Source organism: Macaca mulatta, chromosome 9, assembly GCF_049350105.2.
Source record: "Macaca mulatta isolate MMU2019108-1 chromosome 9, T2T-MMU8v2.0, whole genome shotgun sequence".
In the NCBI taxonomy this organism is placed as follows: domain Eukaryota; kingdom Metazoa; phylum Chordata; class Mammalia; order Primates; family Cercopithecidae; genus Macaca; species Macaca mulatta.
The window spans coordinates 56,356,999-56,382,795 of NC_133414.1; the positions used below are offsets into that span (position 1 = coordinate 56,356,999).

Below are 25,797 nucleotides of genomic sequence, written 5' to 3' on the forward strand. Positions count from 1 at the left end.
AGTGAGCATATTTTTAAAAATGGGCCTCTGAATTGAAAATTTAAAAAAAACCCTTCAGCATCCTATTAGGATTGATTAACCCACAGGAGGGTAATTCTGGTAAGCAAATGTAACCAAGATTCTCCTTCCCCAGTGATTCCAAGTGCAGCCTGGCTCTCCTGGTCAGGTGCTTCCTTTACTCAAATTTTCCCCGATCTGTTCCTAGATCCTAATACCACCCTCTGTGTCAAACTGTGAATGCATCTTCAGTATCAGGGCTCAGGACTTGGAGCTGGGATTTTGCTGACATGGTCTTTTCTCTGGTTGTCACCTTCCATTTCTTTTTTGGTTTGCCTTTCATTTTAATGCCAAATTTTCTAAGTGTAAGAAAGGAGGGTGGAGAGTGGGCAGAAGTCATTGTTTCCATCATGAAAGTCAACATCAGTATTTCCTGTCCTGGGGACAAACCAGTGCCTCATGTTTCTGGAAACGCTGCAGCATTTGACTTCAATTTTAAGCTGGATAACGCCAAAGCTTTTCCTCAAATTCGCCACTAGAGTAAGCTCATAGATGCTCTGATTTTGTTTATCGTTGCTCCTCCTTAATATCTCTTGCACAGGTGCCGTTGACCTTTAGATGGGCTGTACAGTGTGGGGTTTGGTGCCATGGATCTGCTTCTTCAGGGACCAGGATCTTGAGATCTTCAGGCTGGGTTTCCATGGAGGCATGGAGCTGCTTTTCCTCCTTCATAACTGTACTCAAAACAGCCCTGTTGCTCTAGAATGGAGACTTGGGCAACTCCTACTGGCACAGATTTGTTCACCTCAGGGGAAATTCAGATAGAAGCAAGCTGCAGTCAGTTTCACCTGTAAGTCCGTGGGTTCTCAACTGGTAATGTCCTCTTATGGATGTTAGCCCACGAGGTCAATCCTGTAGCAATCTAAGGCTTGAGAAGAATTAATCTTCTGGAAAATTCCAAGAATACATCTTAGGGAAACTGGCTCTACTTTCATGACTTGGATAACACAAGGATATGCTTTTCATGTTGGACTAGAACTCAGAGTATTGGCCAATGGATGTGTTTTCTAAAACTATCCCAGTGAGTTCACCATACAGATGAAGATTCTGAGATTCAAGACTCAAGACTGAAGAAGATCATTATTTTTATTATTTTAGTCTGATGCGCAAAATGGTATCTACTGAATAGGCAGGTTTTTAATAGGTAGCTTATATATATTAGCAAAAATAAACACTTTGTCTTTTAGATCTATTCCAGTTTTTCAGTAGCTGTAGACTTAAGTGCTAACTTTTAGCCCATAGGATAAGAAGAAACCAAGTCCTAAAAGTAGGCCAGCATCAGGATTCAGGCCTCTGACTTCAAGCCAAGGGTTCATCATCTTCAATCATGCACGAATTTTTACATAGCGCCAGAAGAAATTGCCTGTACTTACTGTTGTAGGTAAGACAAACCTTTGTTTGTTTTTACTTCTCATGAATAAATAGTTGTAAGAAGAACTGCTGAAACAAAGGGCATTAATGAGCTTTTGCTACATATAAATAGCGAGTGTGAACCAGCAGTGTGGCGGAAGAACAGTTTCCCTTCAGCCACAGCGGGACTATGCGATGTTCTCCAATGAGCTCATCTTGTCAATAATGTGTAGACCTTGATGTTCTTTTTAAATATGTGCTGATTTTATTACAAGTGAACCTGTGCTTGTTTTTTCCCTTATGCATATTCACTGTCTTTATACCTTTCCTTTCCCCCCCACAAACTTTCTGCTCATATCTTTTGCCCGTTTGGAGGGAATAGTCTATTTTTTCTTATAGGATTATGAAATTTTTAATGTAATGATAATGTTAAGATTTTTTGACATGTACTTTATATTTTACCAGTTCATTATGTATATTTAAATGTTTCACTAGTATTTAAAAACATACATCTTTTCTTAAATTTTCCATAGTTTTATCTCTTAGCCATTATGCTTTTGCTTTCTGTGGTATATTCCTGGGGAGTCTCTCACTGAGATCCTTCCGTTTCTCTAAGTTGGTAACTTTATCTCCCGTGATGAGAAAGCTTTTCAAAGGGAGAGCGTGACCATTTCCATATAAAGTACAATGTTGCTTTGGTGTTTAAGATTCTATTCCTGGGTGTCATTACTTCTTTTTAAATTTAACTTTGTTATGGAAAATATTAAGCATATGTAGAAGTATACTTAATATGAATGAAACCTCACTTGTTCATATCCTAGCTTCAATAATGATCAGCACTTAGCTATTCTTACTTCATCTACCCCTTTACTCTATGTTTTATTTTTCCTGGAGTATTTTGAAGCAAATTCTAGAAGTATATATATATACACACACACACACACACACGCACACACCATATTGGTATTGGTGTATATATATAACATGTATGTTTTATATATATATAATGTGTATAATACACACACACACACACACCCTAGAATACTACTCAGCCATAAAAAAGAATGAAATCATGTCTTTTGCAGTAACATGTGCAGAACTGGAGGCCATTATCTCAAGTGAAACAACTCAGAAACAGAAAGTCAAATACTGTGTGTTCTCATTTATAAGTGGGAGCTAAATAATGTGTTCACATGGACATAGAGTGTGGAATAACAGACATTGGAGACTCAGAAAGGGGGGAGGTTGGGAGGGCAAGGGGGGGATGAGAAATTACTTAACAGGTACAATGTATACTAATCAAGTGATGATTACACCAAAAGCCCAGGCCTCACGACTATGAAATCTATCCACGTAACAAAACTGTACTTGTACCCCCTAAATCTACAAAAATAAAAAAAGGAAAAAGGTGTAGAATGGAATAGTATACTGCAGTCATCATAAATGAATCTCAGCTAAATATAAAAATCATTGTCCTTTTGCAGGTGCTTTGCTGGATTCAGGATGCAGACAAGGTCCACGCACTGTGGTTGGGTGAGGTGTCTCTTAGGTCTCTTTTAATCTGTAATACATCTCCCTGTTTTTTTAAATGCATTTATTTGTTGAAAAAACTTGGTCATGGGTCATTTTTCTGTAGAGTGGATTATGTTCTGGATTTAGCTAAATGCCCTCTTCTTGAAGATTTATCTTCCACGTCTCTTACAGGGGGTTAATATCCAATGCTTGATTAAACTCACGTATTTTTTTATTTTTTATTTTTTTGCAGAGCCACTTTGTATGAATGCTGTGCACTTCCTGCTGTACCTTCATCACATCAGGAAGCAACAATGTCTGGCCTTCTCGCTTTTAATGTTGTTAAGATTGGTGAGTGCAGGTGTCAAGGACCTATGAGTCACCAATACTCTACATCTCTATTGACAATTTTCTCCAGAATTCAGAGTCTGTGGTGAGCATAATGGTTGGGAGTGCTGGGTTGGAGTCAGACACTCTTCAGTTTGAGTAACAGTTCTGAAAGTCACTTGTCATGCCTGAGCTAGGTCGCTCAAGCCCTCGGACCTTTCAGGGCTGACTCAGCTTTAGGAGTGGACACTTCATTTTGTGTGTGGGACTGTTGTTTGAGTGGGATGAGTTGTGTGAGCTGGGCTTTGGCCCAGTCTTAGAAGAGTGGTAGCTGTGATTTAGTGGCATTTGTTTCAAGCAGATGGAATTTGTTTAGATGACCCTAAAGGTCTTTCCAAATCTGATGTACTAGGATGAATTATCAGACAGCTCCTATAACTGGGTTACCACATATTACGGGTAAATCTGGGGGTAGAAGAGCTCATCATTAAGTTGTAACAGTTCAATAGAGATGACAATTCTGCCAAATTTGGGTCCTGTGGGCAGAGCTGAGAGGTCTGTAAATTCACATTCACTCTTCAAGCCCTGGTTTATAGCAGCCGGCCAAGTGTGTCACTAAGATGAAGATAGATTATAATGACTACATTTTGGTAATTCACTTACGTTACTGAAATCAGTGCTCAGTCATGTTACAGGCGAGACTCCATCTGGTTCCCATCAATGACAGAGGGAGCACCATGTTTGGACAGAGGGGCTGCATCTGTGTCGATGCAGGAAAAGCTGCGTGGCTTATGCAGCAAATCACGGTGTAGACCACCAGCTGGGCCAGTCCGGGTCCAAGTCAGCTGGGTGACTCTATCCTACCGTTCATTCACTTCTGCATTCAACAAGTGCTGTGGACACCTGCTGTGTGCCAGGCACTGCTTGAGGTGCTAGGGGGATATCAGGGAGCAACAAAAAATTCCCTGCCCTCCTGCAGCTGATGCATATTCCAAATGAGGGGTGAGAGTGTAGCCAACAAACAATGGACATAATCCCCAAATCATAGAGCAAGACATAGGTGATACAAATCATGGCAAAGAAAGCATTGTGCAGACTGAGGGGTTTCTTGTTTCCTGAGAAGGATGTGGATTGCAATTTAAGGTGGGATGGGGATTGGTCTGAGATGTGAGCCTGGCTGACAAGATCAGGCAGGAAATGTCTCCTTCATACCCTGCCTACCCAGTAGACCACCTGCTTGGCACTGATCTGGGCCTTCGTGTAACCGCTGAGCACAGGAGGGCCATTGCTGCTTGGCGTTGCCACTATGGATGCCTGGATCATGGTGCTGCCGGTCCCTCTGCTGCCTCCTCTCTGTGTCCCCTCTTTGGTCCTGAGCTCCATTCCCTCCTGGGTCGTCTTTAGGCCATGATTTGCATGTTGGCTCTCTTTGGGGCCCACGGTGCTTCATTTATTCCCAAAGGTACCTTCTCCTTCCTATTCTGATTGAGACTTAAAGGCCTCCTGATACCATTGCTTTGCCAGGACAATATTACTTCCCAGGGAAGACTCTACTGGCACATTTTAGGCATTTCTGGAAGAACACCATATCATCATCATCACCATCATCATCAGATCTTCCCCAAGCCCCATCTGGGAGGGTCTCATGGGAGCCACATACGAACTTGGTTAGGGACCTCTCCTGAGCCTGGACTGATGGCTGGCCCAGCCCAGGCTTTTGTTTGTCACAGGAAGAGAGCTTTGTGCAAACCCTTGTTTAACCTGGCCTTCCCTCTTTAGAAAGAGAATGTTCACCAGATGAATCATGCCTAACGTGCTCGCTGGAGCCAGAGGACTTTGGCTCCCAGGCTGTTTACTGCAGCTCAGACTTTGTCCCGTAAGCGTTCTTAGGAAATGACAATGGACAGAAAATTGTCATTGTTTTTGTTGGGAAAAAAAAAAAGTTGAATAGTTTCCCTGGCTCAGGCTAGCTGGTGGCAACCCTGGCCCCAGCATGTTCCTCAGTTGCCCACTCTCCCCAGCAGGGCCAGTGTGCCCTCTTCTGTCCACACTGCTCTGCGACCAGGTGCTCTGCTGTGCCCTTGCTCGGGGGCTGACTGTGCACAAGGTGACACGTGGTATGTGTCGATGTCCGACAGGCTCACATGGGCTGTGCTGTGGCTGTGCTGGGGGCCCTCACCTGGTCTCTCTGCTGACTTCCTCCCACCACTGCCTGCCTTGGGTGGGAGGACACGCGGCCTTCCTAGTCCTAGGCAGGGTGGACTTAGAGAGGCAGAGCGTGCTGCAGGCAGGGTCTGTGTTTGGGTTTTGGCAGCCTGGATGAAATCTCGGCTCTGCCACCTCTCAGCTATATGTGAGTGGCCAGGTCCCTTGACCCATCCTGAGTTACAGTGCCCACTTTGCTCTGTTTCTGGACCTCAAATATGGCACTTTTGGTCTTTCTTCCCTTTGTGACATTAGAGGAAATCTCTAAGACATCATGGAGTTGCCATTGAGCTTGCCTTCCCGCCTGCACAAGCAGGTCCTGAGGCAGCTTCCTGCAGCCCCGCAGATCCTGCAGCATCTTCAGGGCTCAGAAGCCTCTGTGTCTGACTCTGGCTCAAATGTAATTGCAGCTCTAGAGGAAGCGACCCACACCACAGGGAAGCGAGGAGGCTGGGGGTCGCTTCCAGGCATGCCCACAGCAGGGGCTGGGAGAGCCACCATGGCAGCAGCCGCAGAGCCAGGGAAAAATGCCATCCTATGATACGCAGTCCTGTCTTTAACCCAAATGATGTGTCTGCAGAAACTGGTTGCATTTGCTACTTTGACAGATGGACAATGTTTCAGTGTCTTAACTAGCATGTCGGGTAATCACTGCCATTAATCTTGTTCTTTTTTCCACATTCATTGGCCATTTTGACTTCTCCATACACATCTTTCTTATTGAAAAACATGATAGGAAACTTTTACTTATTAGATAAATTATGAAGACCTAATGCATGGCATGGTGACTATAGTTAATAATGCTGCACTATATCCTTGAAATTTGCTAATAGAGCAGATTTCAAGTATTCTTACAAAAAATGTGGTGATGGATATGGTGATTAGCTTGTTCTTGATAATCTCACAATGCCTGTTTATATCAAAACATGACCTTGTACACCTTAAATACTCAATTTTTATTTTTTAGTTATACTTCAATAAAGCTCAGAAAACACACACACGCACATATTCACACACACAAATAGTAGTGGCCAAAGCAGACAACTGAAGAATTCCCTTGGCGGCCTGCGCTGAGCCCCGGGGCTGTTCGTGTTCCCAGCCCTCTCTCCATCCTCAGATGGTGTGGTCCTGAGCTGCTGCCCCTCTGCCCTCCTCCTCTGTCTCCATCCCTTTCCATTTGGCTCCTCCTCCTACACACGAGTGGAAACTGTGCCCTCCAAACCCAGGGGACTGCAGAAGCCTTGCCCGGCATCTCCCTGCAAAGCCACGGTGGAAGCAGTCTCTTTGCCCTTCTCCACAGGGCTCCATTCCTCATCCATCCTTTTCTCCGCGTCTCCTGCTCACTCCTGCTGTCCACTGTCCTTTCCTCTGGGGCTCTGTGTTCCCACAGCCCCTCTGTGCATTCCACACGTGTCCCTGAGTGAACTCTGCAGTCCCTGCCGGCCCCACACCCACTTGCCCTGTGTCCTGAGCACAGGTCTTCAGGTAACAGTGACTGGTGGGTGTCTCCACATTGTGACATTCTACTGGAGCCTGAAACAGCTGCCCCTGACAATGGCTCAGCAGAGAATCCCTGGCCATCCAGCTCTGACAGGGGCATGGATTCTGTTCTCCTTCCTGCCAGTCTCTTAGTTGTCTGTGCCTTCACCCTGTAGTGGCCCATTCAACACTAAGTCCAGCTGCTCTCCTTTCCATATCTGTGGAGTCACCCCCTAATTCAGTTCCCGCAAGCTTAGTGGCTGTGATTTGATCATTCCCATCCATTCTTGGACTGCTCCAACCTTGTCCTACACTGCGTTATTTCTTACAAGATGGCAGTATTAACGCGGAGAATGAAATTCCTAGCTTCTTCTCCTTTCAAGCCACCGTGATCTTCCCAAGCACACTCCAATCCTACTTCTCACATATTCAAAAGCGTTGACATTTCCTCACTCACCCCAATTGTTTTCACATGCAACCCTATGTCCCTACAGTCTGTCGCCTACTGACTTTTCAGCATTTTCGGGATGATGTCTCCGTACAACCCTTGGAGTTCTCTTGTTGTCTCTCTTTTCCAGGGTCTCAGCAGCTTTTGTCATTGCTAACGATTCCCTCCTTCTGACACACCGTCTTGGCCTCCAGACCCCATTCTCTCCTCTTCTGTGCACTGCACACGGCTACTGTCCATGGGGTGCAACTGTGACTCAGTTCTGGCTGTCACTCTTTCTCATGCGGAGCTCTCCTCTGGCCGCCTCATTCAGGAGCTTGGCTTCGTGAACTCCCGTGTGCAGCTGACATAGACACTGAAATCTCCTTCTAGAGCTTTCTCCTCAGCTCCAGAAACACACAGCCAACTGCCTTCCTGAAGCTCCCATGTAGATGGCACCTGGATCTTGACATAATAAAAACAGAACCTGAATCTGGAGCTCCAAGTCACACCTTGTTCCCGTGGTCCTCCTGTTAGGATATTGCCGTGGAGACAGCAAACCCTCATCTACCCCAAATGCAGTCTGTCCCCGCTGATTCTGTCTGTCAGGTGGTCTCACACATCCGCCTTTATCCACAGCCAGCGTCTCAGTTGGAGCTGCAGCAGCCCTCTTGAGACTGCCTGGTGGAAATGGCCAGGACGCCTCTCTGTGCTGGTCCTGCAACTTGCAGGCCTCTCCCTGCACTGCTTCTGGCCAGCGTGGCCTTTTTCAAAGCTTCACTATGCCGCTGTCCTGCCTAAAGTCCTTCAATGGCTCTACATGCTTCACGTGCCTTTTTTTTTTTTTTTTCCAGATCAATGACTAGATCTTTACCTGGTCCACAGTCCTCCCCATTCTGGCTGCAACCTCTCATGAGGCTGAGCTCACCATAAACCCCTGCTCTAGGCATCTGCATGGTGCTCTGTTTGCCCCCAATACTGTCTGCCCCCTCTTTGACCTGTTGGCATGTGCTTATCCTCCAGACCTCAGTCCAAAGGTGAGCTCCTCACAGAATCTTTGCCAGCGTCCCCAGGGCCAGGGCCAGGGGCAGGGGCAGGTGCATGTTCTCTCCTTTGAGGCACCTCCCACAGTGTTCATTTGCATGACTTGTGTGATTATTTGGTGGATGAAAGTTTTCCCAGTGCTTGTGGGAGTCATGCCTCTTTCTCCTGAACCACTAGTTGGGAGAATACACTTCCCTTCTTCCAGCACAGCTTTGACATCACATAGGTACCATTTGGTGGTCTTCACAAGTCACTGGGTTTTAATAAACACCCTTCACCATGAGGAAAATGAGAGTCGGATGACTTAAGGATCACCCCAAATCAGGCGGAAAATCTGGATGCTTCTGGTCACAGGCCAGCAGGTCTTGGTGCCTTCAGATCCTTAGAGTGTCCTAATTTGGCTACAGTTTTCTGTCTGCAGAAAGGCCCCAAAGGGAAGATGCCAGGCTGGAGCGAGAGTGACTCATCCCGGGCCCTCATTGTGCCTGATTCACCCAGAGGAAGCCTTGTGTGGACATGGCTACCCTCTGGAGAGATTTCAGGCCTTTGGGAACAGAGTAGGGCTCCTGCTTTTGTAACGAGGAAGTTCTCGGCTCCCTTCTGCTGTGTTTACCACCTTCCCTCTGTTTCTGTGGCTTCCTTATTTGCTAGTTCCTGGGCCTGCTGGACCCTACCATGACTTATTTTTCTCAGTGCATTCTGTCCTGCATCCTTACCACAGCTGTACCTGGCCCCAGACCCCCTCCTCCTAGCTGGTGGGCGGGTGGGTAGGGTTCCTCCCCTAACCCATCAGGGCCTCACCTCTGGAGGCAATTACTGCCTGGCCCGTGAAAATATACAAGGAGACTTGAAGAGGTATCGTGTTACAACCTTCATATTTTGCCAGCAATAAATCCAGCTCTTTCCTCTTGGGTGGACTCTCAACTCTATAAATTAAGAGTCTATTTCTAAGGAGGAAGATTTCACAGGCCCCGAGGTTCTGTATGACCTGCTCACATTTCAAGGGTTGACCTGAAGGCTGGAGGCTTTCAGAATCGCAGGAAGTCATGCCCAGAGATCTGTGACTTTAGGATCCATGTTCCACTCACAGCCCTCCTACCTCTCGTGTACTTCCCATCAGCTGGGACCTCAGGACCTCTCTGGTTTACACCCTGTGCTCTGGCCTTGGCTGTCCGACCTCACCCATCCCTGGATTCTGCTTTTCTCTTCATCGAGTCTCCCATAATCTTTCCTGGAAACACACCACAGGCCTAGCAGGGCTTGCTGTGGGAGCAGCTTCCTCGGCTGTCTTGAAATCTGCATTTTTATCTCTTTCTGGTGAGTCTTATGCCCAGTAAGATTCAAAAACATTGTTCTACATGCTAAGTTTTGGGGATCTGAGCTCCATTCCTCAAAGTCCTGGCTTTAGCTTGCTTTTTATTTCAAACTCTATCCTTGTGGGTGCTTCCCCATCACCTATCTGCAAAATAGTCCTAAATGCATCCAGGGAGTGGCCCACCCCTGCCCCTCTGCCATAAGCCCCCTCCCAGGCACCCCTGCTGGCCCGACCCAGAGAGTGCTGCCCTGCCGGCCACCCCTTGGTGGTTTGGTGTTGCTGGAGAGGAACTTTTTAGTAATAAAAATTAAAAGAGATGTTGTTTGGAGTGTGCCTAAAGTCCTAATGAGAAGACAGAGACAGCATATAGCTGACATGGAGCTGTGGGGGAGGCGTCAGAGGTGGGTGTCCAGCAGAGGGAAGAGGCAGTGGGTTGAGGAGATGGCTCAGAGCAGACAGGGCAGGCTGGCAAGTGTGCTTGGTGTGGAGCATGGTCCTTGTCCCAGAATCAGGGCTGGGCACCCAGGCAAGGCGGCACCTTAGGGCCCTGTCTGGCCAGAGTCCACCTATCCACACCTGCCCCCGCCCAGCCTCCTCCATGGCCTCAGGCTTTCTAGAAGGAAGCAGAGTTAACATTTCAGGTGCTGGAGGGGCTGTGGCCAGACTGAGACAGATAGGCTTCAGGGGTGGATGCTCAGAGGCATCCCCTCCCTGTTCTGTTCATTGAGTAAGGGGACCTGCAGCTGAGGATACCCTTAGGTAGGCCAGGCAGAGACTCCAGTCCCTGACCAGTCATTCTTGTGCCTCTCCTTAGACATTACCCAGCTCAGAGCCGTGGGTCTGAGGGGAAGTTTCCTGGGAGCTTGGTCTCCTGGGAGGAGGCCCCATCGTGAGCCTGTCTCCTCATGGACCACAGAGCCTGCGTGGTGGGCCTGGTGGGGAGCACCAATTCAAGGGGCCAGGAGGCAGCGTGTGTTGGGGCCTTCCCATTTGAGAACACAGACTCACACTATTTTGTTTGTTTCATGGATGGAGTGTCTGGAGACCCAGCGTTTCAGAGCACAGGAAACAGACCTTTCCCTGAGTCAGGTGGAGCCCGGGACAGCGCTCCTGGGATGACAGGTGGAGAGCACAGAAGCCCACCCCAGCCCGCAGTGGCTGAGGAAACTGGGTTTTGCACAGGCACAGCTCCAGAACGGATCTCTGGTGTGTGTGGGAGGCGGAGGTGAAAGAGTGGGGGGCTCTCTTTGGCTCACCTCTGCAGGAGGCTCAGCTGGCTCCTGGCTGGTATTACTGTGAAACAGGCAAGGAGCACTGCCATCAATTGCTGTGCTTGCTCAACCACCTTCTACTCTCTGTAAGGACAAGGCCCTTGGTGATCACACTCCGATGGGCATCAGACTGACACAGGAGCTCTGAGAAATCCCCAGGCCCGAGTCCCACCCACTCCAAGGAACCTGGGGCTCTGTGGTCCTTATGATCCTCCCAAGTGACTTGGACACACATCAAAGCCTGAGAACCACTGGCTGGATGACACGCAGTGTGTGGGGACAGGATGGTTCCCTGTGTGGATAGAATTGTTATCAGGCTAGCTGGAGGAGCCATGGACTCCAGTCTCTGTAAGGCCTGACCCAGAATTTTCCACCCTGGCTACCTGTTAAAATCAGCTGAGGAGTTCAAATAATAAAGACGCCTGACGCCTCCCCAGATATTCTGCTTTCACTGGTCTGTGGTGGGGCCAGGCCTCAGTACTGCTGAAGCTCTCTAGGTCTTTTTAATGCGCCGTCCTGGATCTTGAAAACTCTCAACCCACATGCACACTCATTTTTATGTTGGTTTTAGACTGTCTTTGCTTATAGGGGATACTTGGAAAGGCTACTCCATACATTGCTAAGCCCACATTTTGAGACTGAGAGCCAGAAATCTTGGGGATGGTGACCAAGCTCCACCCACGTGCATTGGGGGAAGGGTCTGTCATGGTTGGAATAGGATGTTTCTTACCTATTGGATTTTACTTTCAGGTCAATGCCATTGTGTACACACACACACACACACACACACACACACACACGCACGCCAGAGGGGGAGGCCGATTTTCATAAAGGGACTAACTTCTAGGGAGCCTTGTCAAAGGGCTGAGAACATGCACCTGCCTCAGGGGGAGGGTGGTGGGTGGGGTGGCTTGACTCATTTAGTTTTTGTCACCCTCTTACTTGAGGGGTGACCGCCTCCCCAGGTCTGCGCCTAAAGGACCTGGGGAAGATGCAGTTGGGAGCCACGGTCACAGAGAGCTGCTGTTGTCAGAAACAATCCTCAGGCCTCTGCAACCTGTTATTGTGCATGTTCATTCCCAAGGGCTCAGCCCCTGAGGAGTTGTAGGAGAACAAAGGCAGCAGTGCTTGCCATGTGAGGCAAACGTGCTTCTAAACCACAGAGGATGGGCGCTCCGCGGGGGCCGCTTAGAGCTGCCAACTGCCCGGCCCCACTGGAGACTCGGAGCTCTGTACACGCGGCTGGCCTGCTCTGATCTGCCCCTGGGGCCACGCCCTCGGCATTTCCACTCAAGTGGACTCCCTTCCTTTACTGGCCTCAGAGTTGAGAGGAGAGTGCAAGGCTGACTGGAGAGCAGGAGGACAACATCCCAAGGTCACCTAGTGCCAGAGAGGGCTGTGCCACAGGGCAGGGTGAACACAGAGTCCTACATTGGCTGAGCCCGCAGAGGGGTGCCCATGGGCAAAGTTCTTCTCACATGGCCTTATCTTTTCACACACAGGTCCTGTGGGGACATTGCGATTTCCATAAATGACAGCTCAGGAGGATGGGAGAGTAGAGTTCGACTTTGAGCTTAAAATAATTAAAATAAACCAAACACACCAAATACACACAAAAAACGTGCACTTACCCCAGACAGTCCCCATTTCTGAGATGCTGTTGGATGCTGTAGGCTGCCTGGCAGAATATGACATGGTGACAAGGGATGCTCTGGGGAAATCCAAGCGATTCCAGCTTTCCACCTGGACCCTGTCTCAGCATTCACTGCCCCCAGGACAGTGGCTGGAGTACAGGGGCAGCGGCCAGGGCACCTGACTTCCCTGGGCTCTGCTGCCTCCACATTTGCAGCCTCAGAGCAGAGAACTGCCTGCCTTCCACCCCACCCTGCCAGGAGGGCTGCAGCTGAGATAGCTGCTGAGCGTCACCATGTGCTCCCTTCCCAGGCCACCAATGGGGAGAGCTTTTTTTTTCTTTTTCTTTTTTAAATGATACCATTTATTTTTTGTTAAAGCAAGAAACCATGTCATTATAACAATCTGCTACTGAGAATGGTTCTCACAAAGGTATCATCCAGTAAATATTTTCTCCTGAAACAAGAATATGTATTGAATAAATATAGAATGAAGTTTAATTTATGTTAGATTTTTTGTAAAGCTTATATCTCTTCAAATCCACATGTGGCCATGAAATTACTATAGAATCTCAAATCATTAAGAAAAATTACAAACTCCATTTATGTAAGCAGATTTGAATGTAGTCCAACTTGTTTTGTTAAAGTCATATTTGATATAGAAGGAAGGCTATTTTCAGGGTTCATCACCCACGTACTCTTTAAAGACAAATATTACTCAAATGTTCTCCACCAGGCAGACTTAAGAACACAAATGCAGTCTTTAATTTCAATATTCAATATCAATTATCTTAGTTCATGAATTTAAATCAGTAATGGTTTAATTTAAGCATTCTCTTTTTGCCATGGTAGTATAAACGTGACCATTGTTGCTTCTGAACATTTCTTGGCCAGAGAATGAATCGCTTTGTTTTTCGACTTCCAGCTCTCCCAAGCCACTATATTCCAAATTAAAAGGGAAGGATTTTAAAAGAGGATTCTAAAGAAACTCTATGCTTTTTTTTTTTTTTAATTTGAGTAATTGCTAATAAGGTTAGAAGAGTCAATGGTTAGACCTGAGACCAAACTGGACTGAGGCTGATGTGAGCTCAATCTGGATATTTTAGGCTCACACACAGCATACCCAGCCTTGTGAAGGGTGAACTGCCCTTTCCCACAAATGCATCCTCAGAGGTAGAGGCTATAATCAGTTCACTCAGCAAATGTCCAGCACCTCCTTGGTGCCAGGCACACTGTGCTGGGTCCTGGGGCTGTGGCCTTGAAGGAGAGTACTGGCTCCCTGGCATCTTGGTGCCTGGAGAACCACGCAGGAGGTGGAGAGTGCAAACATGGAGGGGGTGAGTCATGGTAGGGCAGGTGAGGGTGTGAAGGAAGCAAGCAGTGTGCAGCCACAGAGGAGAGACAAGGACATGTTTAGACAGGGCCATCAAAAAGACCTCATTGAGGAGGTAGGCCTCAAACCAGTTACAACTATAAATCCTGAGTATGAAATCCCAGAGCTAAAAGTAGCCTCAGAAGTCACAGGGTATAACTATGCTGTGATCACAGATGCAGAGATGTGCAGTATCAGAGCAGAACCTCCTGTGGGTAGAGGCAGAGCCGTGGCCAGGACCCAGGAGACTGGGCTCCCAGTGCCATCCTGCCTTTTTCAGGGGGACTCGCCCATGGGTTCTACAGTATAAGGTAGATTCTGAGACCTAAGGGCCTTTCCAGTTCCTAGATAGGAGAATTCAGAAACCAAGAGTGAGGGGGCATTTGCCACACGTGGCTGTTGAGGCAGAAAAGTCAAATTCACCAGATCACGAATCCTGTCGTAGACTGAGTTTTCTGAATTGACAAATTACATTGACTCCGAGTCAGATGGATATCAAACCATCTTGACTTTCTACTACATTGACTCAACCAAGAAATTAGCTCACCTCCTGAGAAGTGAGAAGAGGCCTGCCAGAGGTTTATAGAAACCTTCCAAGGGTGAGCTTGGCACTCCTTGCCTCACTAGAACCTTCCCTCTGAGGGGCGCATTCCTGGAGAGAAGCCCTTGCTTTTGGTTCTCAGCCTTAAGAGTAGGTGCTTTCCTCTGAGCCTGGAGTCTTATCTTCGCCAATAAGGCCACTCATGGAGGTTTGGAGGTTGTGTGGATGAGGCCGGGAGAGGAGGATCTGGCTGGAGCAGCTGGGGCAGAGAGAGCTCCCACCATCCAGGACCCCCGGCCCCAGCAATGGTAGAGTGAAGGGTGAGGGGCAGTGAAAGGACTATAGCCATCTTAGTTGAACTGCACCGAGGCTTTCTGCAGAACCGGGCTCCTCTTGCTAATGTTGGGCCCCTTTCCATGTGTTCAAGGCTCTCCCTGGAGTCACATCGTCCAGTTATGTGGCATTTGCAGGGCTGAGCTCAGATCTGGAGTCTGCAGAGTTCAGGGGGCCCTCACATGGGGTAGAGTTTAGACGTGGCATGGGGGACAGCTCACACACAAGGCACATTTGACCTGGAGAAGAGACCACCCAGAGGGGAGGAGGCTGGTCCAGTGCTGGGAGGACAGTCCTATGGAGCATCAGGAAATTCAGCAGGTGAGTTTTACATCTGTTTTTTCCAACTACAGTTCAGTCCTGGAGCAGACACAGCCTTGTTTGCAGAGAGCCAACATTCTAATTGACGGTGCATGGTGGGAAACAGTGAATGGAGGGAAAGAGTGCCAATGTCAGAGAGCTACAGTGCAGTGAAGAAGAGAAGGCAAGAGGATGTGATGCAAAATCACAGGACTTGGCTTCCAGACCATTCTGCTTCCATGAGAACATTTTAGTTGAGAACCGGATGGCATGAAAGTAAGCCAGAAGACACCAGGCAGGGACAGACTGGTCCCCAGGTGCGAATGAGGTTGGAGCATTTGGGAATGCAAAGAATGTGGAGCGTGGTGAATGAGATGGCCCTTTGTATCAGATTCATGCATGAGTGGCTGGGGTCATGTGTGTGCTTCAGTAGAGGGTACAAAGGGCACACTAAGAAATCTGGGTTTCTTTCTGAGGGCCTGGGAAGCCACCAGAAAGCACTGAGCAGAGAGTGATGGATTTATTTACGTGTTTATGAAATCATGCTGGGTGCTGGGTGGTGAATGCTTATAGGGGCAGAGGGCAAGGGTGGAATTGCAGAGACCACAGCTAAGAGCCAATTGCAGAGCCAGGCTCATTGTGATTCAACCTGGGAGGCATTGGGGATGAAGGAGATGAGGCCGGTGAAGGATGTATTTCTACCTATAATATGGATTAGGTAGATGGGTTTATATGTAATGTAGATTAGACTCAGAAATCAAACTGGAGCCAATGGCGGACACCTGATGAAAGGTGTACTTCAATTTCTTCCATTGCATAGAAAAGCAATACAGTGGAAAGAGGATGGGATCTGGTGCCTCTCAGACAGGATTCCACTTGCAAGCCGTGTGACATGGGGCAGCCCACCCGATCCTGGACCTCCACAAATCCCTCTGCGACGTGGAGACAATCAGATTTCCCCACAGAGACTCCATGAAGGGCCCCTGAGCGCACTCTCCGGTTAGCCACTGATGCATTCACGAGGAAGAGGAAGAGTTAAATGCTTCTTTTGAGGAAGCGGTGGTGGCCAAGTGCTGTGGGCACTGTGAGATCAGAGCTGACAGCCCAGAATGTGAATCGCAGGCCTCACCAGGACCATCGTGTGTTGCAGGGAGCTCTTCCCAAGTGCTCACTTTTACTAAATTACAAAAAATACATAACAGGAGAGTTTCTTTGTGTTTTAAAAATCAATGACCAATTTTTGTTTTGTTTTGTTTTTAAAATACAGTGTTTTCAGAGATAAGAGTATTATATTGGAAAGCTGTTGTGACACAGAAAATTACATGAGCTTGTAGTTGATTAAAACAGTCAAGTTGACCTACATATCATCTCAGTGCACAGCAAGGAAGCATCTTCAGCTTAGAAAATTGCTGGCATGAACACAAACAAATTTAGTTCTTTGAAACGAGAATTTTCAGATTTTGGATTTGTGGTGAGAAATAGCTAAGTCCCAGGGCCGGGCACGGTGGCTCGTGCTTGTAATCCCAGCACTTTGGGATGCCAAGGCGGGTGGATCACCTGAGATCAGGAGTTCGAGACCAGCCTGGCCAACATGGTGAAACCCTGTCTGTACTAAAAATACAAACATTAGCTGGGCGTGGTGGCGAGCACCTGTAATCCCAGCTACTCGGGAGGCTGAGGCAGAAGAATTGACTGAACCCGGGAGGTGGAAGTTGCAGTAAGCTGAGATCATACCATTGTACTCCAGCCTGGGCAAGAAGAGCGAAACTCCTTCTCAAAAAAAAAAAAAAAAAAAAAAAAAAAAAGAAAAAAAGAAAGAAAAGAAAAAAGAAAAAACCTGCTGAGTCCTGAAATACTGATAAAATGACCAACTCTGTTCACGTTCAAAACTTGACACTTTCAGTGTCAGGGTGACCAGGAATCGTGGCTGTAAAGGAAGCCTGAGACTTCTCTGGTTCTAGCATGAAAGAATTTTCCAAAACTATGTAGATGCTGGGGCCTTAGAAGTTTGACATTAGTGTAAATGAATGTATTCTCAACAAGAATATAGACGAGTTTGCACTGAATTCAGAATACTTAACTCCAGACTTACAAGAGATTAAATAATTCTTTAAAATGCATTCTCAGGCACTTTATTTATGCTACTCATGAGAGCTACACTGGCAAGGGAGGTCACAGTTTCTGACGTGCCTTTTTTCTAAACTTCTGACTTTGTACACACGCAGAACATATATTTAACTGTTGGGATCCCAGTTTTCTATATTGGGAGATTTTTCTTTATATTTTTTACCTTTCGATAAAGTAGATCTTTAGAAATTAGAATTCCTGAGGTTCTAGTACTGTCAAATTTGCGTTGTTGGGAATGCTGAGGTTTAACCTTGACTCCTTCAAATGAATGCTGGGTGAACTTGTCTAAACTCCTGTTCCTCTCATTCAGTTTCTCCCTCTGTGAAGCAGAGGCAATGGCACTCCCTCCTTTTAAAATCCTTAAGGTTTGGGAAAGGTTTTCAGAGTAGTCAAATAATTTAATACCCTTAGGTAAAATGTGCTCTCAAATTGTATTTCTAGCCATGGAAATGAAGATTAGTCTCTTCAGTTTTTTTCTTAGTCGGAATGGCCACTGGGAGATTCTGTTAAAATAAAAGATTTTTTTAAAAAACAGTGCTGTTCAGGGGTGTTCTGATTCGATTACCTTTCTTCTAACTCAAGGGTGAGTTTCAGAGACTCTGGTTCACACAAGACGGGGCAAATTCCATCGTGTCCTGCTCAGAGGAGGCACCTCACACTCGTCTTGTCTTGTGAATAACTGTACAACTGGTCATGAGGAATGCTAGGGGGTGGCCTGTCATGGGAGCCCACCTTGCACATATTCAATGCCAATATCCGTCTGGAGCTTTGACAGGGCTGTGTTAACGTCTGCCTTTCACAGAAATTGGTATTCCTCTCATCTTTTATTTCAACAGTTGCCGTTAAACTACACCTTGATGAACTCCCCGTGTGTATTCTCCCCAGTTCCCGGCCCACCTCCCTCCGCAACCCTCCCACAAACTGAAATGCAAGCCGGGCTGTGAAACATGAAACGGGCTGTTATAAAACTTTATTTTATAGTTGCAGCATGTAACAGTTGAAGGCGTGTTTACGTAGCTGAGGAGACAGAAACACCAGTCTTCCCACTCCAGAGTTTACCTAACTTCCTTCAGGACTAAGGGTAGAGCTGTAGATCATAATGCATCCCTTGGGGAGATAAAGAGGAAGAGGAAGAGTTAAATGCTGCTTTTGATGAAGTCTGCATGCTAAGAAATGAATGGCAAAAATGCGTCCGGTTTTTTTTTTTTTTTTTTTTTTTTGAGATGGAGTCTTGCTCTGTTGCCAGGCTGGAGTGCAGTGGCGTGATCTCGTCTCACTGCAACCTGCGCCTCCCAGGTTCAAGCGATTCTCCTGCCTCAGCCTCCCAAGCAGCTGGGATTACAGGCACAGGTCACCACGCCTGGCTCCTGGCTAATGTTTGTATTTTTTGTAGAGACGGGGTTTTACCATGTTGGCCAGGATGTTCTCGATCTCCTAACCTTGTGATCTGCCTGCCTTGGCCTCCCAAAGTGCTGGGATTACAGGCGTGAGCCACTCTTGTTAAATGCCGTGAGCAAACATTTCCGAGTCATTGCCACGCTGTGGTTCTTCCATTTTAGGAACTCAGCAGCAAGAAGGCCTCTGTGACTGAGGCCTCGATGGAGGGAGCATGAGACGTCCTCAGTGACTTCACCGTCCTCTCTTCTTGACTCCTTTGCTTCAGGCCACCTCCTGCTATGACCCCTTTGGTTCCAGCCCTGCCGGCTGCTGAAGTGCTCTGGCTTGGAGATTTGTGTTTGGGTGGGTGAAGGTCTTCTGCTTCGTGTCTGCCTGTTTTCTGGTTTCGCCTTCCTGCCTCTCCCTTTCTCCCCTTCCTCCATTCCCTTCCTCTCCTTCACCATTTCTCTTTCTCCTTCACCAGTCGGTGCCAGTCATGTGCTAGGCCCCACTTAGATCCAGAGGGTCTTAAGATAACCCCCTCCTTCCAGGAGAACCTCGCATCATGCCATTCCTTAGAGTGAGGCTAACTCAGCTTAGACTATGCAGAAGTTAGGACACACGGAGAAATCCGGCTGTGGTGGTTTCATCCATCTGCATTTTGGTAGGCCCCACCTTTCAGGTATAGGGCTGGATGGTGAAGGGGCCCAGTGAAGCCCGGGGCCGCGTGTTCCTTAAAGTTGCAAATGCACACCTGCAACATTTAGTGGCATTTCTGATAACTCACTGTGTAAGGCCGTTTTGTGCTTGCGGCAGAATTTCTCCTCTGGTTTCCTACGTAGGAATATCATCCATTGCCCGGTGCAGGAGCAGGAACGGAGAGACGAGAGGCCAGGGTGGGTCTGAGGCTGTTCTCCAGTCACTTCAGGCTTGGCTCACAGCCCGACTTCCTGCCCCGCAGCCTCCTGCCCCTGTCGCCAGAACGGCTGAGCCTGCTGATGACAAAGCCACAGCTCATAGGCTGACAATTTTGTCTGGATTTCTATCAAGGCCGGGGGTGCAGTCAATAGCACATGCAGGAAATTTTAAAAGATCAAGAGCAGCTAACAACAAAATCCACTCTGGGATGTTTTTAACCAAACAATCAAGGATTCAGTGCTTTCCGGGGGTGAGGACCAAAACGGAGCAGGACCGGCAGCCAGCATCACCTCTTCCATCTTCCGTCTGTCCTGAACCACCCTAAAAATAGCGCCTGGACCTCACACCATCCGTGCTTTTGTTATTTACCCTCTTTGGTCTTTTGAAAAACATCTTTCTTGGGGCTGAGAGTCTCCCATCATTTGTGCTTATAGAGTCCTTTCTTCTGAAGTGGTGAACGTGCCTATCCTCATTTCTGGGAAGTCAGTGACAGGACTTCTGTGAGGGGAAAGTGGCTTCAACTGGGTTACAGAGGCAGGTGGTGGAAGAGTGAGGTGAGAGTGCCACCGCTTCTGGGGACAGAGCATGTGCTGGTTCAGTGGCTTTCTGACTCTTCCTAAGAAAGAACAATGCCCTCCTTGCCCTTCTCTACGCAAAGCCCTCACCAGGCTTCCCTCTGAACCACACCTTTCTTATGAGGCCCTCTGGGAAGCTGAACCAGACCCACAGTGCCTCTAGCTCCTCCTTCAAGTTACACTCCCAGGTGCCTGCCTCTGGCACATCTCAGGAGGGCAGGGGCCGAGCCTCTGCTCCATTTTGAATGCCTGCAGACCTAGGGCAGCTGACCTGCAGCCCCAGCAGACATCAGTCTGCGGCTTTCGAGGCCAGCTTTCCCTTTCTCGGCTTCCCCGTGGGCTTTGGCCAGTCTTGTCATTTTGCCATGCTTCAGTTAATCCATCTGAATTGCGGTAAGATATTGCACAGAGAATTGTGAGTGGTGACAAAGGGACCCAGAGAAGTTGTCTCCCAAAACTGGAAGTTCCATGGATGTGGGATAACCATGCTGTGTCCATCTTTCTCGTAGGAGCAACTGAGTGAAAAGCCATGGCTGAGTGAGATCACCACTAAGTGGGATTTGTCCACCACTGGTACTGGCTTCAGAACACTGATCACAACCAGGGGAGGGTGGCCAGTCCGGGAGGCCACACACCACAGCTTTCCTTCAGGAAAAGCCTGTGGCTCCATGGGTATAAACCAAATGTGAGTTGGATGGATCACCTGAAGCAGAGTATCCAGTCTCACTCCTGCCCCACAGCCAACTGGACACCCGCAGAGCCCCAGGCACCCCTAGCAGATGGCGAGCGTGTCCAGCTGCACAGGCTGTAGCCTGGTGACTCGGGTATCTGTGATCTGGTCTCCTGTTCTGAGCTGATCCCCACGCTCAGACCTCCGCCCCATGGTTGTGCATTCTGCTCACTGAGGTCTCTTCCCCAATGGTCGCAAGGAAAACACGAAAGGCAAGGATGGTGAGCATGATGAACGTTTCCTGTGGGAGACAGAGTTGCAGGCATTCTCAGAAAAGGAGGGCACTTTGGAAAGGGCTGGAGATGAAAGTGCAGCACAGTGGGAAGGAAAGCCAGTCTCCACGGAGACACGGGAGGGAAGTCAGCATGGAGGGGAGAAGGGAACAGGCCCACTCACAACACCACAGGCTGCCAAGAGCCCAGACACAGAGCAGAATAAGGAAACACTCGTGTGGGTGTCGGGGTTTGTCCTCATTTGCTTCATGCTGCTGCTCCCCAGCTTAATTGCTTCATAAATCTTGAACAATTTATGAACCACCCTGAGCCCCAGTTTTGTCATCCATAAGATGGCTGTTAAATTACATACCTCTCTAGCAATAAGCAGATTTAATGAGAAAAAACATATAAAGAATAACAACAAATATCATAAAACACCTTGGAGCATTTTTAAGGAAAATCAGTGTGATTGCAACCAAGAAAATTACAAAACTTCATTGGCATATAAAATGTACACAAAAAATAACATACACATTTGAACAATATCATATCCCTGAATAAGAAAATGACTGTTGTGAAAATATCAATTGTTCCTAGATTAATGCACACACTTAGTGTAGGTCATTTCAATATCCTCCTGGCTATTTCAGAAATAGAACAAGTTCTGAAGTAACCGTGAAAATAATAATATGAGTGTTCAACATACATCTTTGAATAAAAAGATTGGTTTTTATAATTATTAATGTTATCAGGATATGATGCTCAAAACAATTTGGTCATTGTTCATGAATAGACAAATCAACGAAACAATAAATAATTCAAAGACCTTGGCTCATGAATGAATAAGCTATATGGTTCATAAAGCAACACAAATACTCATAAATAAAAGTATTTTCCACAAATCACATGATAATAACCTGCTTGCAGTTGGGGAGAAAGAGTAATTTAGTCCTAAACAAAAAGCAAATTTCAGATTAATTTAAAAGTTAAAATACAGAGCAACCAAAGGCAGACAAAAGAAAAAAATTTCATCAAGTGTTTTGAGGATGGGTCTGCCCCTCATTCTGTGGCTCAGAAACTCGGTTTTTTTTTTTAACCATCTCAGGGTTGAGTGAACCCCTGTACACTGATTTGAGCTGTCCAAATTCATAAAACCAAAGCATAAAATATAGTGCCTAATTAACTGACAGGGAGACATGGATCTGCCTGGGGGTCCTCTTGCCACGCCCACAGGGAACTATGGTGAGTGTGGCATCAGAGTGGGGAAAGGCTGCACCTGGGGACGTGTGGGACCTGCAGGCTGCTGCACCCATCTGTCAAGCCTGAATTGCTGCACACACTCAGATCCAGCCAATGGCACTGCATTCCTTTATTTTCCCAGATGTCACAAAACCTGCTTGAGCACACTGCCCTAGTGTTGGTGGGCAGGCAGACGTCTTCACTGCAAGGTCAGCTCGCCTTTAGGATCATGTGCAAAGTCCAGAGAGTGTTTGGTGAGCCTCCCTCTCTCCAGGAGGAGGGCTCTGGTCCTTCAGTTCATAGGTGTTATAGCCGCAGGGCAGTGCTGGGCCCCAGCAGGCAAGGGGAGGCTTTGGGGTGACCCTTCCCCTGATGTGGTGGTCAGAGTCCCCCCAGCGGCTCCTGGGGTGCAGAGCCATGCTTATCTCTGCAGCTCCCTCCTCAGCCGTACCTCCGGAGGTACAGTGGGCCCTGTCCCACTGGAGCACATGTGTCCAGGCAGGCTTGGCACCCAGCCTCCTGGGGCAGTAACCATCACCCCTCTCTCAGACGCAACTTGTCCTCTTCCAACTCTTTTGTTCAAAATAGGGTGCATCCATCTGGTCCCTCTGGAAGAGAGAGGCCTGCCCATTGCCAAGTCATCCATAGGAGAGGACTGTGTAATTTGTTTTCTGAAATAAGACAGTTTTGAGAGTGAGATGGGGAGGGAGTTGTTACTGATGACACTGAGAAAACAGGAGTAAACCGGGGTTACCCAGCATCCCCCCAACACTCTAACTGGTATGACCACTTTTTCTGGGCTCCTCGGGTCAGCCCACCCTCTTCTGATGGTCACATTCTTCAGCTACTTTGGTGCCTTCAACACTGTTTCACTTTTGGCTGCCTCTAACCCTTCAGGGTAACGTCTCAAATTGCTATACTCCCTGATTATGGGTCGGCTGTTACAGCAGAACTCTCAAAGGAAATCTTATTTCCAAGTTCCTGAGGGCATCTTAGGATGGTTGTCCACTCACTTCCTCTCCCCTGCCCCTTACTCCCCTACCCGTTGGGGAAATTTATCTTAACAAAACAATCTGAAATTGTACTATTATTTAAAATAATGCAGAAATAAAGCCCCAAGAGCCATGCAAATGTTCAACAGTAAGGAACTGTCCAAGTCAAGCTGACACTGTGGCGATGATTGGTTCATGTTCAGGAAGGTGATGATTTTGGAGAATTTGGCAACATGGAAATTGTATACGCTGTAATGGTTAACGAAAAATTAGAAAGGAGGCTATAGAGTTGAGTTGTAACACTTTGACCATAATTATATAAAAATAATAATAAACACATTAAGATGTCGGTGTGAAAACAATTGCCAGCATGGTAACAATAACTTTGCTTCAATTATGGGATTAGGGCTGATTTTTTTTCTCTCTCTTTTACTATTCTCCAATTTTTCTGGAATGTGGTTCACATAATGGAAACAATGCTCTCTCCCTCCCCTTCTGCAGGAATTAAATGAGGTAATGATTATAAAGTGCTTTTTCCTTTGTTTCTCCCCTCTCCATAACCCCATTGTGTCCTGACGACCTTGTCCTGAAAAAGAGGGAGAATGGGGCTTGGTTGGATTCTCTTGTTCCCAGGGCAAGGCTTTCTCTAGTTTTCTTCCTTGTCCTCAAACTGTGTCAACCTTGCGCCACAAATGAAATGACCTCGACAACCCCAGTGGACTTATCTCAGGGATCTCTTGCACCTGCAAAGTGAAGGCCTCTGTATCCCTTCCACAAAATCTTCAACCCTGTCAAAAACAGCTTTGTTACGTGAAGTTTTATTGGGAAAGGAAGTGTCCCAAGAATTTCCTATAGCCGAGCCTGTTACAAAAGTTCACTCTGCCTCTCTGACACTCGCTCAGGTTTCGAGCTGCCTTGGTGGTCCCTGCTCTCTCTCTCTGCGTGTTGAGCTGATTCCCCGCTCAGGTCTGAAGTGATTCTGGATTTTGCCTCATCTTGACCTGTGTTTTCCACTTTTTCAATTTTACGTTCTTTTTTCTAGACCACTTGTGAAGAGGAAAGTTATTCCTCTTAAAGGTGAAACATCTTTCCACCCTAACTAATGAAGGCATCCCGGTATGACCTCTCCCAGGAGAGTCCTGGAGAAATGAATGGCCCCCGACAGTGCTGGGCATGGGTCTGAGCTGGGGAGGGGCCAGCATTCTGTTCCCGAGGGAATCCTGAACACGGCTCTCATATTTTCTTCCACGAGCCAACTCAACCCAGAACATTGCCCTTAAAAACATTTCCTGTGTCTTAGGTAAACCCTGCATTCAGTATTCTAGAGACTTGGAAATACATCACCGATATTTATTTCAGCATCATTTGTAATATTGGACTATTGGACATGTTCTGATGTTCATTAAGAGGGATCTGGTTTAATAAAGTATGGTCCATCTAACAAGGCCCAGAGCAGTGTGTGCAGTAAGGTCTCATTTGTATTAAAATATATTTATATACGTATATAACTAGATGTGCATAGAATATTTCTGCAAAGATAGAGAAGAAAACAGTAACGTTCTCCTCTGGGGAAGACAACCAGAGGGACTGAAAGGCAGAGGGGAGAAGACCAATTATTTTATTTTATTTTGTATTTCTTTGGTTCCTTTGAATTTTGTATCAATTTATATATATATGTATATTTACTAGAAAAAAATGGAAACATATAACTAGTGGGCATGCTAAGAGACCTTTCCATTTGGGTGAATTACCTCTTAGGATTACAATTTTCTCATTTTCATCTATCTGCATTAAAAAGGGAAATAATTTCCATGCCTGTATCTTTGGCAAGCCCTCTCACCCTACTTTATAAAATTGCTTCAGGCTGCTGCAAACATATTCAAGGTTTGCTTTCTTTATTTTTCAGCTCCTCACTCTCTTGGGAGCCACTTCAAAAATTTTCTGGCCAAGAATTCACCCCACCCCTCCTGGTCCCACCTGCAAGGGGTGGCAAGAAATCTAAAACATAAATACTGGAAAACTGATTTTTGATAAGAACGTAAGACATAATATTTATATAAACTTCAGCTCTTGCAAGAGGTGTGTCGAGTATGCTGGGTGTTGAGCGATAAGGAGGGTGCAGCTTTCAGCAGCCGAGTTAAGGTGATCTAAAATCGCTCACATGCAGATGGAGGAATTAATAAGCGGAGGGTGTAAGTTATGAGTTGCTCCTCCACAATCAGATGCAAGAAGCATCACATTTCTTTATTTTTTCAAATCAAATTACACCTGGCTCCGAGCATCTGCTCCCTAGGGTTAAGAAGAAACACGATGCTGGCTGTTCTCATCTAATTGAAGTCCTTCCTCTTCAATTAGATCATGCAGGGATCTTGGAGCCCAAGAGCCCTGGAAACGGGCAGGAGCTGCTCCTCAGCCTGTGATCAGCATCACAGCTACTGCTGTGTCCTCTTGGCTTCATGA

At 47.0% G+C, this 25,797-nt stretch overlaps 1 long non-coding RNA gene across 1 annotated transcript; it reads left to right on the forward strand.

Moving 5' to 3' along the window:
- The first annotated feature begins 369 nt into the window (after positions 1-369).
- Positions 370-17,825, forward strand: LOC107000112 (uncharacterized). Its single transcript, XR_001447070.3, has 4 exons — positions 370-1,438; positions 2,892-2,940; positions 3,173-3,270; positions 15,218-17,825. It is a non-coding gene; the product is annotated as an uncharacterized LOC107000112 (long non-coding RNA).
- The last annotated feature ends 7,972 nt before the right edge of the window (positions 17,826-25,797 follow it).